Genomic DNA, 15,339 nt, shown 5'->3' with positions numbered 1-15,339 from the left:
ATTGTTTGTTTTATGAGTATGAAAGGTTTAAACATAAAGTATTCAGATTACATGGATTAATTAGATGTTTTACGTTAAAAAACACAAGAAAATAAGTTGCAGAGTATAATATAAAACTCAGCAGGCTTGATTTTCTGTTGCAAAGCTATTAAAAAAATAATAATTAAGACAGGAACAGTAAACTGATTCTATGCATAAATTAGAGCTAGCAAAGGCAAATGTTTGCTTTTAGATTACAATGTATGTAGATTTAGCCATAAACTAAAGGCTCAAGATGTTAATTGAGCTAAACCTGAGGTCTAATTAGGCACCACGGCAGGACGGGCCAAGGCCGTGCAGAGCAGAGTAGCCCAGGGGTGGGGCGGCCGCGGGGGCTTCCTTCCTCTCTCAGCTGTCACCGTCGCCGTGGGGGACTAGGCAGAGTAGGTGGAGCGCCTGATGCCCTGTGAATGGTAGCAAACAAGACCATTACAGAGTTGTCAGACTCGGCAGAAAACCCCCGCCAGGAATTGAAATGCACATTGCTGGGTCCCATTAGCAAGGCAGAGAAATCTCCTGGGAGGGGCGCCAGGTTTGGGTTGCTTCTCTCCTGTTAAATTCTGAGGTGGCTGCAAGCTAGTCTTGCTCTGGAAGAACTCAGTTATGTCTACGCATGTCCTTAAACTGTCTCCCGTTAGTAAGCTGCAGAGATGGCAGCCAGTCCTCCTAAAACCACAAGCAGGCCATAGCAAATTGTTCAGCTTATTGATAAGTGTCCCCAAACATCCTCACTATAGCAGACCAAATACAAGGGCTGAGATGCAAACAGCTCCCAGGGGAAACATCTCAATATTAGGAAGTTTCTCAGTTTGCTTTAACAAACTCAGTTCAGACACTTGATGACAGCCCTGAGCCTGGGCTGGGCTGAACGCAGGAGTCCACTATCCTCCTCCCCAACCCCCGCCTAGACTGACCCCCTAGTGGCCTCACTCCCCCCTGTCAGCCTCTCTCGGAAGGCAGTGGTAGGATCAGAGAGGCTCAAGCAACCCCTTTCGGGCACCAACCCCACAGGGGCCTCTGAGGCCCGGAGACCAGCCTGCCTTGGCCTGGCAGCTATGCAGAGGGAGCTGGGCCAGGGCATCCGCACCTGCTCAGAGATGGGGTGCAGTGCTCTCCACAGATGCTTCCAGGGGCTGGGGCATGCAACTTTCTTGCATAGAGGGAAGGAGCCCTGGTCCTGGCTCTGGCCCCAGCCTGGCCACTCCACTCCCTGGGTGGCCTCTGGCACCTTCTTCTGCTGCTCTGGTTGGGGGAGGGGAGGAGTCTCCATTTTCCCAGGTGTGAAACCCTTTGGAGATTGCCCACCACAGTTTTCACAGGCTTTTTCTGTCCTCTGATCCTCACCACCAATGGCCCCAATTAGCGTTGGAGAACACAGACCCTGCAAGCTGAGGGGTTGTGGGCATGGCGACGACCACTGCCCCTGGCAGCTACTTCCAGGGCATCTCAGGGCCACACTGCACAGCCTCCCACCCCTGGCAGTCTTGGCGAAGTCTGTGACTACTGATTATTTCTTACTTTCAAGACTGGAAATACATCAACTCTTTTCATCCAGAGATTCATGGCTGTCCCTGGAGGGTTAAAATATAAATAGCAGTTTCTAAGTGCACTAATAAAGAGATGAAGCTAAGCAAACACTGTCTCAGTCGGCCTCCCAGCCCCTCGGCGGACCCGTCTGGCCGCCTGCTTCACTAATGTGCCCACCAGTTTCCCTGGGCACGCGCTTGTTCTGCCAAGGCCGGGAGAGAGGCTGGTGAAGTGGGCTAAAAATAAAATGAACAAGAGCAGAAAACAAGCAGCCACCACCCAAGTAAAGGACACTGCCTGCCTGGGGACCAACTTTCAGCCCCAGGAGCCCACACTTGATGGTCTGGGAGTGGTCTTGGTCTCTTGGGCTCTCTGAGGTGTGCCCAGACTGGCATTACCCTAAGAGGGGGAGGGACAAGCTTGGGATAGTACTCTTGATCAACCCTATGGTGGGAGGGAGCACCCTGTCCCTGGAGCCACGATGGGACAGGAGGGGTGGAAATAGATGGGCCCAAGGCTGCCATGGCCTCCTGTCCCTGGGCAGCGGGCAGCTAGAGCTGACCCAGGGTGGCCCAGGGGCCCTGGTACACCTTGAGCCCTGTGCTGGTCGGTACCTGGGAGCCTGTGGGAGGGACAAGCAGGGCCCTTCAGGTGAGCCAGGCCCCCAGCCCAAGCTGCTGACAGGCAGGGAGACCAGGCCCACAGCAGGCAGGGCTGTGCCCAGGGTCACATGCAAGTCAGGGCCAGCCCGGGGTCCCTGTGTCCTCAGCTCTGCGGATCCAGCAGCCGCATCCAAGATGACCAGGAGCAATGGGTCTAATGCTGGGTCGCTGGGAGATTTTCTCCTTGGGGACTCTGTTGGCCTGGTCTGCGTGACCCTGGTCACCTGTGGAAGGTGGCATCAGCCAAGCACACAGTCGCCGAGAGCACAGGACGTGTCTCAGAAGCAGCCACCCTGGCCCTAGTTGGCCTGGCTCTGGCTCACGGGGCATTTCCAGTGGGTTCCCAGGGAGGCCATGGGCGCCCCCTCCCTCTCTCCTGCTCTCCTCCCCTCCTTCCTCTCTTCTTTTGTCCCTCCCCGCTTTCCTTCCATCAGAGGGATACAGAGCCAGGGCCTCAGCTCTGGGTCCCCTCCGCCTCCTGCCTGAACAGCCGTCTCCCACAGCCCTTGTGGTGCGGGCTGCTCCCCGCAAGTGGGAGGGCACTGCCATTTGCCGGCTGGTGGCTTCCCCAGCCTCCCCTGGTGCTGGGCCTCTCTGCAAAGGAGAGCAGGCCATCCTGGGCGCTGGCCCTCAGGCAGGTCCTGGCCCAGCCAAGGTGCACACAGGGCTTTGGATGTGGCCCCAGCGGCAGAACCTCACTCCACCACAGCACGGAGATGGCTCAGCTCATGTGCCCAACATGGCGGAAGGCCCCAGGGGGACACAGCCTGCAGCCCAGGCCTCTCCCCACCACTGAGCTCTTGGCCTGGCTGTCCATGGTGGGCCCAGGGGAGGGGAGCCAGGGGGCAGAGGACAGACCTTGGAGAGTGAGACTCCTCAGGACAAGCCTGAGGATGAAGGCACGAGGGCAGGAGGAGGCTGGCCCGGCAAGGGGCCCTGGGTCCCCAGAGAAGCCTCAAGCACAGGGCTCCAGGGACTCAGAGGAGTTTGGCTGAACCAGAAACCACTGTGTGGTCCTGGTGGCCATGGTGACAAAGGAGAGGATGAGGGTGGGAGAGAAGGCTGTCACTCCCTGGGGCTCCCAGCACTGGCTCACCAGCCCTCCCTCTCCCCTCAGCGCCAGAGTTGTGTATTCAACAATCTGCTGGACATGTCCACCTGGATATTCCTTAAGCTCCTCCAATTGACTGTGACCCAGACTGAACTTCACCCCCTGGCCCCGCCCCCACACGCAAGAAGACCACTGTGGAGACGCCTGAAGGGAATTTCTGTCTGGAGCCCAGACCTGTCCTCCCAACTCCTTCCTGGCCTCTCTCCGAGGCTGTCCCATGGGCTCCTCAATCTCATCGGGCTACACAGCTTTGCCTCTCCTCCTGACCCTACTTCTGCCCTCCATCTAGCAATAGTGCTGCCAACATCAGGTGCCAAGGCTGAACTTGGCCTCCTCCCTGCTCTCCCCACCCAGTCACCTCCTATCCCTCTGCATTGACGGGAAACCTTTGACTTTGAACCTTAAATATATTGAGTGAATTTGCTGGGCCTACCTGGGGTTGGCATCCAGCTTGGACCATGCTACACTCACACTTTTCAGACAGTGGAATTCAGTCAAACCACAAAAATAACCAGTTAGAGCTTGTTTGAGGTGTGTATTTATTTTTTTTTCATGACTAGTTCTGGTGACTTTCTAGTAACCAGTCGTTTGACTGGTCATAGCCCTTTTCCCTAAGCTGGGTTCTCTGTGCTGGCACAGCTTGTGTGCCAGGAATGATGCCCAATGCCACTGGCCTCCCATGGGCCCCACTTGCGCAGACCCAGAAAGAGCAGCTCAGCTGAGCCTTCTGGAATGGGGGCTTCCCTCTCAGCTGCCTGTGGGATGGACTGCCGTGAAAATTGAGACTTGTTTATGCCAGACTTGCCCTGTAGTACCTCGGACTACAGCCCGACCTTTCTTATTTGCTTTTTTGGAAGCAAAGTTTGGAAGGAAGCTGGTCTTTGATTTCTTCTTGGCCTATAAGACAGGTCCTCTTCACAGCGCAAAAAGAAAAGATCAGGAACCAAGCCCCAACTCTTGCCTGTGAAAAGGCTGCTGTTCTGCATTCCTAAAAGAGCTGCTGACATCTAGAAGCAAACAAGTCTGCTGAGAGACAATTAGGCTGATGCAGGCTCTCTGGATTTCTATTCCATTCCTTTTTAACTGCCTCAGTGCCAGCTGAACTAGCAGCCCCGGGAGGTGAAATTGATCCCAAGGATTTCCCCAGCTCTCTGGAATGAAGCTTTCACTTCTATAATTAGAATCTCAGAATGTCAGGGCTGCAGGGACCCTTGGGACCAGCTGGCCCATCCCCATCATGAGGCTGACAGCCAGGCTGTGAGGCTCAGCTTGAGGCCTGCCCCTTACCTCCCGCCTTGCCAGGGCCCTTCCTGCTACAGCTTCTGCTACTAGTTCTTTCCACTGTTTTAGTCTTTTCTCGCAGACCCAGATGCTCACTAGGTCCTTGGTAAAGGGAATCAGAGCTCTTCTGCAGTCTCCCAGGGTGCAAGCCTCGGATCCAGCAGGCAGTCAGCCTTGTCAGTAAGCGGATGTCAGATTTCTTTCTCTAGAGACCCCAACACTTGCAAGAGAACACACAACACCTCCACCTGGCTTTGACTGCTCTCAGTCATCTGCTCCCAACCTGATCTGGCACCATTCTTGTTTGGTGTCCTACATTCCTCTGTGCTGGACAACTCTGTTCCCTGAATACACCATGCAATTTCCCACCCACCCCCACTCCACCAGCTGCCCCCTCAGACCAAGGGGCTATTCAGTTCTGGCTGTCCACCAAGACCATTCTCTTTTGGTAAGGCCCATGGCCAGGATTCTTGCCTCTGTGAAGTGTTTCCAAAGAGAGCTTCATCAAGTTTCTCCCTCCTTCTCTCACGATTCATTCATTTATTCAACAGATATTTTAATGGGCATCTACCATGTGCCAGGTACTGTTCTAGGCACAGAGGATACAGCAGTGAACAAGACAGATGCAAACGTCTGCACTCACCGAGCTGACATTCTAGTGGGGAAGAGGGGCAATAAATGAGACAAGCAAATGATGTAGAATTTTAGAGGTGGAATTAACTTCCCCTTCTGCACTCCCTGCATCTTCTTACTGCAGTTGTCCTCATTTTCCTCTGCCCTGTGGTTTGGTTACTTTGTACTTTTGTCTCTCACTACAACGTGAGCTCCTGGGAGAAGGGGCCAAGACCTGGTCTGCGCTGCAGCCTCCTCAGCATGCACACAGCAAACACTCAAGAAATGTGTGTGAAATGAGTGAGTACGTGAGTGACTGAGTGGATGAATGAGTGGATGAGTGGATCAGTGAGTGAACGAACAGATAAGTGGGTGAATGGGTGAGTGAATGATTGAGTGTGCGTGTGAGTGAACAGATGAAGGAGTGAGCGGCTGAGTGGAGGGATGAACGAATGAGTGAATGAACGAGAGGGATGGGCATCTAGCCCTACAACACTTGCGGGTTTTGGCTTTTCTGAAACAAGTTTTCTACATCTGAAGGTGGGTGGCTTGTGCATGGGATTTCTGAGACCCAGGAGAAAAGTCAGCATTGACTCTCCCACCGCAGAACAAATGAGAGCTGCTACAGAAATTCAAGCTATCAGCTTCATGCCCGGGCCACATCTTAGCGTCATTTGACTGGGGACTCTGGCTGTCTTTCAGAGGAAGATGTCTCCCGGGGCCTCGCCTTCCTGACGCAGCACCTCATGCCCAGGACATGCTTTCACGGCACCATTGATTTCTTCTGCAAACATCAGTAGTACTCAGAATGAGAGGCTTTTGTATTTTCATAGAGCCAAAAACCCAAAAAACCCCAAAAAAGACCCCACTTAAACACCAACCCCTCCCCTAACCCATTCTTTATTAAATATGTGCTGGAATTAGCCAGTTATTATGTTGTCAAATCCCTTTTAATTATTTGCGGAAAATTTTCATATCACTTTTAACCAAGTGAATCTTATCTTAAATCTCAATTTTATTTGATGTTTAAGGGATTAAGGGAATGATTTTATGACCTAAAATGTGAATGACTTCTTTTTAAAAGTCCAATTGGTGGTGTAATTGTGTTGCAAACCCTATTTTAGTCCTTTCACAACATAATCTGCTATGGGACTTTATTTTCTCAAGAGACTTGATTTATCTGTTCCTTATCCACATTCAGTCTCTGTAAATATGCTTTTGGCTTTTCAGCAATAATATTAGACCTGAATGCTTTGGCGTGTATCAGCAGGGGTAGGAGATTGAGAGGAAGGTTGCTACACGCATTTAAACACAGGAGGCCAACAAGAAAAAGAATATTTACAAGTATTCATTGCACCTTTTAGATATGTTTCATAGTGTTCCGTGAATTAGCCCAGGGCTAGCTGTTTGGGTTTTTAAGTTCGTTTTTCCTTTAGTTTTGATTGCTATTTTTGTTGCTGCTGCTGTTTTAATCTGGGTGACCTTTGCCATTGGAAAGGCAGTTGCTAACTTGTCAAATTGTGTGCTTTAGGATGTCCTGATGATCAAACTGGGTTCAGACGGCAAAGCAGATCCAATCAACAATGCCCAAGGGGGCTCTAATATGGCTCAAAGTCCTGCTTCAACTCCCCAAAGTCCAAAACCACGGGTGACGTGTCACTGCTCAGCGGCCTGGCTGGGAGGATCTGTGTGCAGTCAGGACCACTCTGATTGATTCTCCGGAACACGAATTGAACTTTCAGGACTGAGTGGTGGAAAACACACTCCCCCAACTACTTTATGGGCCTCTTTCATCAAACCAGAATCATCTCTCAGTTTCCGGCCTGGAAAGCTTGGCATCATTTTTCAGTCTCCAACTTCCTCCCTCTTCCACTGACTCATGACAAAGTGCCATGATTTCAACTTTCTCTTCTAAATGTCTCCTGGACACGTCACTTCCTTTCTGTTTCCATTGCCACGTCCTTCATCCGGGCCCCTGTGATCTCAGCCTTGAACCACTCCAGTAACACCCCCATTCTTCCCTCAGCTCCATGCTCCCGTGCTGAGATGTGATTTGACTCACAGGTTTTCTTCCTAAGATGCTCATTCAGAATCTCTCTCTTCTGCTCTCTGACATGGTGGGGAACCCCTTTGCTCCCCAGGTCAAGTCCAGGCTTTTCCAACTGATTTTCAAGATCCTTACCAATCTGGCTATACCTAACTTTTAGTCTTCTAATCTCTAAGGAGCACAGCCTGGATCAATAGCTGTTGAGAGACATCTGCCTGCTGTGGTTTTGGTATAAGGATGGACCAACAGACTGATGGAATAGAAGAGTGAGCCCAGAGATAGATCCATGCATATATAAAGTCTGATTTATGACATGGGAGACATTGCACAGGAGTGGGAAGGGAATAGTCTTCTCAATCAATTGCAGGAACAGTAGGGTACCCATAAGGATAGAAAATGAAAGAGGACTCCTACTTCACATGACACACAAAAATCAAGTCTAGGTAGATTAAGGACTTAAATGTGAAAGGTCAAACTATAAAGCTTTCAGAAGATCATAAAGGAGACTATCTACATGACCTAAGGGTAGAGAAAAATTTCTTAAACATGGCATGAGAGACACCGGGCATCAGGAAAAGATGGACAAGCTGGTCTACATTAAAATGAAGAATTCATATTTTTCAGAAGATAGTATGAAGAGAGTGAAAAAGCAAGCCACAGATTAGGAAAAGGTATCTGGAACACATAAAACAGACAAAGGGCTTATATCCAGAATATATTTTTTAAAGTCCTACAAGTTATTAGGAAAAAGACAGATGACCTAATAGAAAAATTGGCAAAAGAACTGACAGGTAATTTACAACCAGGAAATACAAATGGTTAATAAATGTGTGAAATGGTGCTTGATTTCCTAGAAATGAGGGAAATGCAGATGAAAATCACAATGAGATCCACTACTTATCCACCAGAATGGCAAAAATTAACAAGCGTTGGTGAGCATGTGGACCCCTGGAACTCTCTAGGGGGAGTGTAAAATGGACGAGCACTTTGGAAAAGTTTGTATTATCTAATAAAGTTGAAGATAGCCACACCTAATGACCCAGCAATTCCACTTCTAGTTATATACACTAGGGAAATGAATACACATGTGCATCAGGAAACATGGACAATGATGCTCACAATATCCAAACCCTGGAACCACCCAGCTGTCCATTGCCGTAGAATGGGTAAAGAGAATATGGTCATTCATACAAAAAGTATACTATGAAAATGAATATGGAGGAATTGCAAAAGCACAATATTAAGTGAAAGAGGTCACGTAAAAAAGAATATGCATGAAGCATAGAAGTTTACACACCCATACACACAAATGCATAGTGAAATCTGAATAGAGTCAGTGGATGTACCAATGCGAATGTTCTGGTTGTGATATTATACTATAGTTATGCAAGACGGTACTACTGGGTGAAACTAGGTGAAGGGTGCATGGGACCTCCCTATACTGTTTTTGCAACTGTGAACCTATAATTATTTCAAAATAAAAAGTTTTAAAATATGAATTAAAAAAGAATACGTATGGTATTATTCTATTTATATAAACCTCAAAATAGGCAAAAATAATCCATGGTGTTGCGGGATGTGCCCTTAGGTGGCAAAGTATAAAGAGCAGCAAGGGAGTGATGACCACAAAAGTCTGGGATGTGAATGAGGTTCGTGTTGTGACGAGAAGGGCACGCGGGGGGCTTCTGGGGAGCTGGCAATGTTTTATGTCTTGATCTGGGTGATGGCTACACAAGTGTTGACAACTTGTTAAGCTGTACATTTATGTCTTAAGCGCTTTCCTTTGTATGCTATATTACACAACAAAAAAGGCTTAATTAAAGCCATCTATGTGAAGGCTCCTTAGGGATCGTTTTAAACAGTTAAAGTTGTCCCCATTAAGGGAAAGGATAGTCTCTTCAATAAATGGTGTTAGGAAAACTGGATATCCAAATGAAAAGGAATGAAACTGGATCCCTATCTTACATCATACACAAAAATCATCTCAAAATGGATTAAAGACTTGAACATAAGACCTGAAACCATAAAACATCTAGAAGATAACATAGGGGGTAACCTCCTCGACGTTGGCCTTGGCAATGGTCTTTTGGATTTGACACCAAAAGCAAAAGCAACAAAAGCAAAAATAAACAAGTGGGTCTACATTAAACTAAAAAGCTTCTACATAGCAAAGAAAACCATCAACAAAATGCAAAGGCAACCTATGAAATGGGAGAAAATATTTGCAAACCACATATCCAATAAGGCGTTACTATCCAAAATATGCAAGGAACTCACACAACTCAATAGTAAAAAAACCAAATAACTTAAAGAATGGGCAAAGGACCTGAATAGACATTTTTCCAAAGAAGACGCACAAATGGCCAACAAGTACATGAAAAGATGCTCAACATCACTAACCATCAGGGAAACGCAAATCAAAACCACAATGAGATATCACTTCACACCTGTTAAAATGTCTGTTATAAAAAAGACAAGAGATAATGTGTCCTCGAGGATGTGGAGAAAAGGGGACTCTTGCGCACTGTTGGTGGAGATGTAAATTGGTGCAGCCACTCTGGAAAACAGTATGGAGGTTCCTCAAAAAGTTAAAAATAGACCTACCATTTGATTTGGCAGTCCCAGTTTTGGGTATATATCCAAAAAAAATGAAATCAGGATCTTGAAGAGATATCTGTGCTTCTATGTTCATTGCAGCCTGATTCACAGTACCCAAGGTATGGAAACAATCTAAGTGTCCGCTGACAGATGGATGGATAAAGAGGATGTGCGATGGATCCATCTATCATCTTTCTTTCTCCCTATCTATCTATCTAATCTGTCTATCTATCTATCTACCTAATGGCATATGATTCAGCCTTAAAAAAGAAGGAAATGGATGAACCTAGAGGGCATTAGGCTAAGTAAAATAAACCAGACAAAGACAAATACCGCATAGTATAACTTATATGTGGAATCTAAAAAAGAAAAAAAAAAGTAATCTCGGTGGTTGCCAGGGGCTGGGAGGAGGGGTGGGGAAAATAGGGAGAGGTTGGTCAAAGGGTACAAACTTTTAGTTATAAGATGAATGAAGTCTGAGGATCTAATGTATAACATGAAGACTATAGTTGATAACACTATATTATATAATTGAAATTTGCTAGGGGAGTAGAAATTAAGTGTTTTTATCAAAAAAAAGGTAATGGATGTGTTAATTAACTAAATTGTGGGAATCCTTTCACAATGCATATGTACATCAAATCCTCATATTGTACACTTTAAATATATTACAATTTTATTGGTCAATTATACTTCAATAAAACTGGGGGAAAAAAGTATCCCCATTAGACCGAGAGTTCTGTGAGCAGTGGGGCCAAACGGAGCTCCAGGCCCTAGTATGGGGCATATCTTAGAGCAGACACTCCAGGAAGGTTTAGTTGATGGAATTAGAAGGACTCTCTGAAGAAGTGCTGCCCTTGATCTGCTTTAGAGGAGCTGTCTGGAAAGAGGGCAAAGCAGGCAGGGCATGAAAACTAGGACTGCTGGTTCCAGAGCCACTGTGTCATCCACTTCCAAGTGCTGCGCTTCAGGGGCTGCCATTTGCAGCTTGGGTGGCATACATAGCCCCCAAGCCTTGGACGGTACCTCTGGGGACCCTGCTGGGAATACAGCTTGGCCCCCGCTGGCCACAGGAAAATTGCTGTCCGCAACCCGTGGTCACCTACCTCTTTGGGCCCCATGTGGGAGTGTTGTTTGTGGGTCTTTGTTTTTGTTATCAGCACTGTTTACTTTTTGCCAGTCAATTTGCTTTCCTTTTAGAATGTTATCTTCTAGCTTACTTTACTATTTAAAATTATTTTTTCTACCTTTTTATTTTTCAACTGTTTTGATGAAGGCTGGGCAATGTTAGCACGAGGGATAGAACTCTGAGAAGAACTCCTGGTCTAGACCAGAGAGGCAGGAAGGCCTTGGTGGAACCCTCATTTTGACCTCAGGGCACCCCTTGACCACCAAATCATTCTACTGGGCTACAATTTGAGCTGCCAGTCTTGGACAATTCTCCTCTGGCAGCTCAAGGAAATTGCTAGATGATGCTGACACCTAATGACTGGAGCCACCCAACAAAGGCTTCACTAGGGGACACATCAATGACAACTGACCACAGTAATGTGGAGAAGACAGTGAGTGGGAAGCCAGCCCCAAAGGGGCTTCTTAGGGTTGTTCCTCACCGGAGACCCCTGGGAGGGTAATCCCTGATATGATTATAGAAATCCCTTGGACAGAAACCAGGCCCCAGGAGCACCCTTAGCTGTGTAGTCAGGACCCACTCAGGCAAGGATCCCTCAGGAATCCCCACTCCTTCTGAGGCCATGCAGGATGCTGCCTGAGACTAGCATTCTTCAGGTAGAGGCGGCAGCCACCTTGGGAATTGCTGTAAGCCCAGAGCCTCTAAGAGGTAGGTCCTGTGTGAACACACACACACACACACACACACACATCCCTGCATAAGTGTTCCATATAGCAGGAGCTGGCTGATGAAGGGGCAGCCTCCTGTAGTCCCTAAAGGGTCCTTGACTTCCTGCAAGGCCTTCATGACACTCACATTCTCAGCAGCCAAATTCCTCACTCCACATCGCTGTCTAATTGCAGCCTGGAAGGCTGACTTCCCTGCCCAGCCTCCCTCATGACCACACAGCATGAAAAAAAGTAGAGTGGGGACTTGAACTCAGATCCCTACCTTCTGTGTAAGTGAGTGCTGCTGGCCGGGCACCCACCGATGTTCTATTCTGGAACAGATGTTTCTCCCATCTGAAGTGAGGTGCCACTTAAAAGGGATGACCTTCACAGCCAATGGCAATGTGGAACGAGATGCAAAGGGCACAAGAGATGGGCTGCGTTGATAAGTATTTGTCTGTTATGGAAAGAAAGGCATCATCATTTCTGTGAGCTGCAAGGAAACACTCTCCGCCCCTCTGCTGACCATCTCTCGTGAGGCTCTACTACCTCACAAGATTAATTTGCACACCAAGCTGCAAGGCACTCATCTTGCTATGACAACCTCTATCTGCCATATCGCAATATACGGAATGCTCAAATTTGGCCAAATCATGTACACCACTCCACACAGTTTGCATTATTCTGGCAGAGTTTTCTCTTTTTAAATGCAAGTTTCAGAAGGTTATAAGAACAGCCAGGCCTGCAGTTGGGACATAAAGACCTAGCTGGAACTTCTACGTTCTCTAAACTGGTAAAGGATGAACAGTGTTGGGAGCAGGGTGTCCCTCCTGAGAGCCTGTGCTGAATCTTGATCCCAACTGAGAGAAGGACACTGGGAGGAAATCTGGACCACCTTCCTTTTGAGTGAGGGTCAGGGAAACATTTTACCTGCTAGGGGTTGAGATCAGGAAAGGGGTATAACTGGGTAGATTAACTCACAAACTGCAAGGCAATTGCTGAGGGGCTCAGCTTGAGGACTTGCAAACAGTCCACAGAGCTCCCTAACCACGCAGGGGCAGAGCATGGTAGCATTCTGCAGGCCTGGATTGCCAGGTGGTGAAAGACGGTGGAGGAGTTAGGTGGCTGGAACTTAATCCCAGGAGCAAGCACTCCGTCGAAAGCAGCGTGATTTACGGTTCTCTTGAGAGACCTGCGACCTCTGGGCCCAGTGCATCTTGCTTCTCAGAGCTCAGACAACAAAATATGCCCGAGATATAGAGTCGAGGCTGTTACCCCTTTGGCTGCTAGAACCCCACTCTGCTGTGTCAATTTGGGCAGTGTCAAGGCCAGACCATTTGGCCTGGTAGCAGTGTGGTTTCTGTAAAGGTCTTCCTGGGCAGCAGATGATAACAAAAGGGAATGGATTCTGGAGAGGAAGAATGTGGCAGACTCTACAAGGTGATAAGTGGAGAGACATGCTTGTGAGCACTAATAAGAACTCCTTTGGGGATTCCCAGAGATACTCGAGGGCTGTATTAGTCAATTTGGGCTGCTGTAACAAAATATCACTGACTGGGTGGCTGAAACGATAAGCATTTCTCACAGTTCTAGAGCCGGCAAGTCCAAGATGAAATTGTCGGCAGATTCAATTCCTGGGGAGAGCCTCTTCCTGGCTTGCAGACAGCTGCCTTCTTGCTGTGTCCTCACATGGTGGAGAGACAGAGAGAGAGAGCTCTGGTCCCCTCCTTTTCTTATAAGGGCACCAAGCCCATCATGAAGGTTCAGCTCTCACGACCTCATCTAACCTAATCACCTCCCAAAGGCCCCACCTCCGAACACCATCACTTTGGGGGCTAGAACTTCCACATGTGGTTCTGAGGGGGACACAGACATTGAGTCCATAACAGGCGGTGAGGCGGGCACCTAAGTCACCAGGTAGGGGCAAGAATCAGGCCTCTGGCTTGTTAACGTTCTTGGGATCCTGTATCCGCAGGCAGGTGAGGCTCTGAATCTGCAGGTTACAGGGTGACGGGAAGTCTGTAAGGAGGACATGTTGAGGTGCAAAGCCGCCATGCCGCCCCCACTCAGGCCCTGTAAAGAAGAACACTCAGTCAATCTCAGGATGTTGGGGTTTTCTAGATTTCCAGTCCCTGCTGCTTCTTCACTTAGGCACTATATTTATTCAGAGCGCTAAAAATGGCTAAAAACGGCGGCTTTGTTCTGTGCCAGTTGAATGAAACTGGAGTGTCAATGCCTGGAATTCCCTTCCCTGTATGGTTCAGGGTTAGTGGGAGCCACGTGAGAATTGGATGGTTTTTGGAAGACGGAAGTGAAGTAGAAGCCAGTGCTGTGGGTGCACCCAGTGCCCCTGACCTGCTGTCTCCTCTTGCTGACATGGGGCAGCCCCTGGCCCTGCAGCTGCCCCTAATCCTGCCAAATCTTCTCCTCCAGCCTGTCAAGTATGCGCACAGTTCTTGGTGAGGGGCGCCAGCTTCCCTTGCAGGTCACCCATGGTATCGAGGTGGGAGGCAGTCAGAGATCGATGGGGTGCCAGTTTGTTCTTGCTCGTGTCCACGTCTCATTTCCCCACTGATTATTGGTCTGGGTGACTTCAGGCTCAATACCTGATCAGAGACCCCACTACCAGCCCCAACAGGGCAGTGGGTCCCATCCCTACGATAACCCTCTCATTCTATATCACCTTGACCACGCTGCTTCTCGAAAGGAACCCTGACTGGTGCGGAGACATCCCAAAAGAAAGAGGTTAGAAGCCAGGAGAGTGGATGGTGGGCAGACAGAAACATATCAAAAGACAGCATCCCCCAAGGAGCAAAATCACTTTGCATTTAAGGCTGATGTCTTGAGAGATGTACACATTGTAAAATGATCACCAATGCCGGATTGTATACTTGAATGCCCTCTGAAAAGCCCAACCCGCAGGAAAGACAGCTTTTCTCTTTGCTTCTTCAAGATGTGCTGAAGATTGTTAGGGGATCTTGCACTTCCCTGTAGTGTCAAGTCCTGGATCCCGGGGTGGGGCGGGTGTTGTAACCACAGCCCAGCAGCCAGCTGGAGCACGTGGGCTTAGGTCAGGAGACCACGCGATGAATTCTAATCCTTCTTTGTTCTTCTTCATTACAAGACCTTAAACATATCCTGTCCCTAATTTAGGCCTCAATTTCTCCATCTGCACAATGGCTTGTTTGGATATACTGGTGACTTTCTAATACTTTCATAATAAGAAAGATATCTTGCATCAAGACCTAATGCAAGTACACGTACAAATCAGTATAAACTGCAACAAAAGTTTCATGAACCAGTACTTACCATGACTATATAAGATGCTGCTGTAGACTGAATATTTGTGTCCCTCTAAAATGTATATGTTGAAACCTAATCCCCAATGTGATGGTATTAAGAGGTGAGGCCTTTGGGAGGCATCAGGTCGTGAGGGTGGAGCCCTCCTGAACGGGATTAGTGTCCTTATAAAAGAGACCCCAGAGAGCTTTCCTAGCCCTTCCTACCACGCGAGGACGTAGCAGGAAGATGGCTGTCTGTGAACCAGGAAGCGGGCTCTCACCTGACAATGAATGTGCTGGCGCCGTGATCTTGGATTTCCAGTCTCCAGAACTGCGAGAAAGAAA

General features: G+C 48.2%; 1 long non-coding RNA gene across 5 annotated transcripts in view; it reads right to left on the bottom strand.

Annotated features, from left to right (window-relative positions):
* The window catches only part of LOC106834964 (uncharacterized), a 145,364-nt gene that overhangs the window by 12,204 nt on the left and 117,821 nt on the right, over positions 1 to 15,339 (bottom strand). For 4 of the 5 annotated variants that reach the window (XR_011499554.1, XR_011499556.1, XR_011499555.1 and 1 more), the window contains 2 exons: positions 11,997 to 12,170; positions 293 to 443 (listed from right to left, as the gene is read on the bottom strand). This is a non-coding gene — a long non-coding RNA (uncharacterized lncRNA). Of the gene's footprint in view, positions 1 to 292; positions 444 to 11,996; positions 12,171 to 12,694; positions 13,612 to 15,339 lie in introns of those variants that run through there. The other variant, XR_011499558.1, reaches the window with a different exon arrangement.

The sequence above is a fragment of the Equus asinus genome, chromosome X (genome assembly GCF_041296235.1).
Source record: "Equus asinus isolate D_3611 breed Donkey chromosome X, EquAss-T2T_v2, whole genome shotgun sequence".
Lineage (NCBI taxonomy): Eukaryota > Metazoa > Chordata > Mammalia > Perissodactyla > Equidae > Equus > Equus asinus.
The sequence above is the reverse complement of the archived record's forward strand: the minus strand, read 5'-3'. Positions and strand labels throughout refer to the sequence as shown.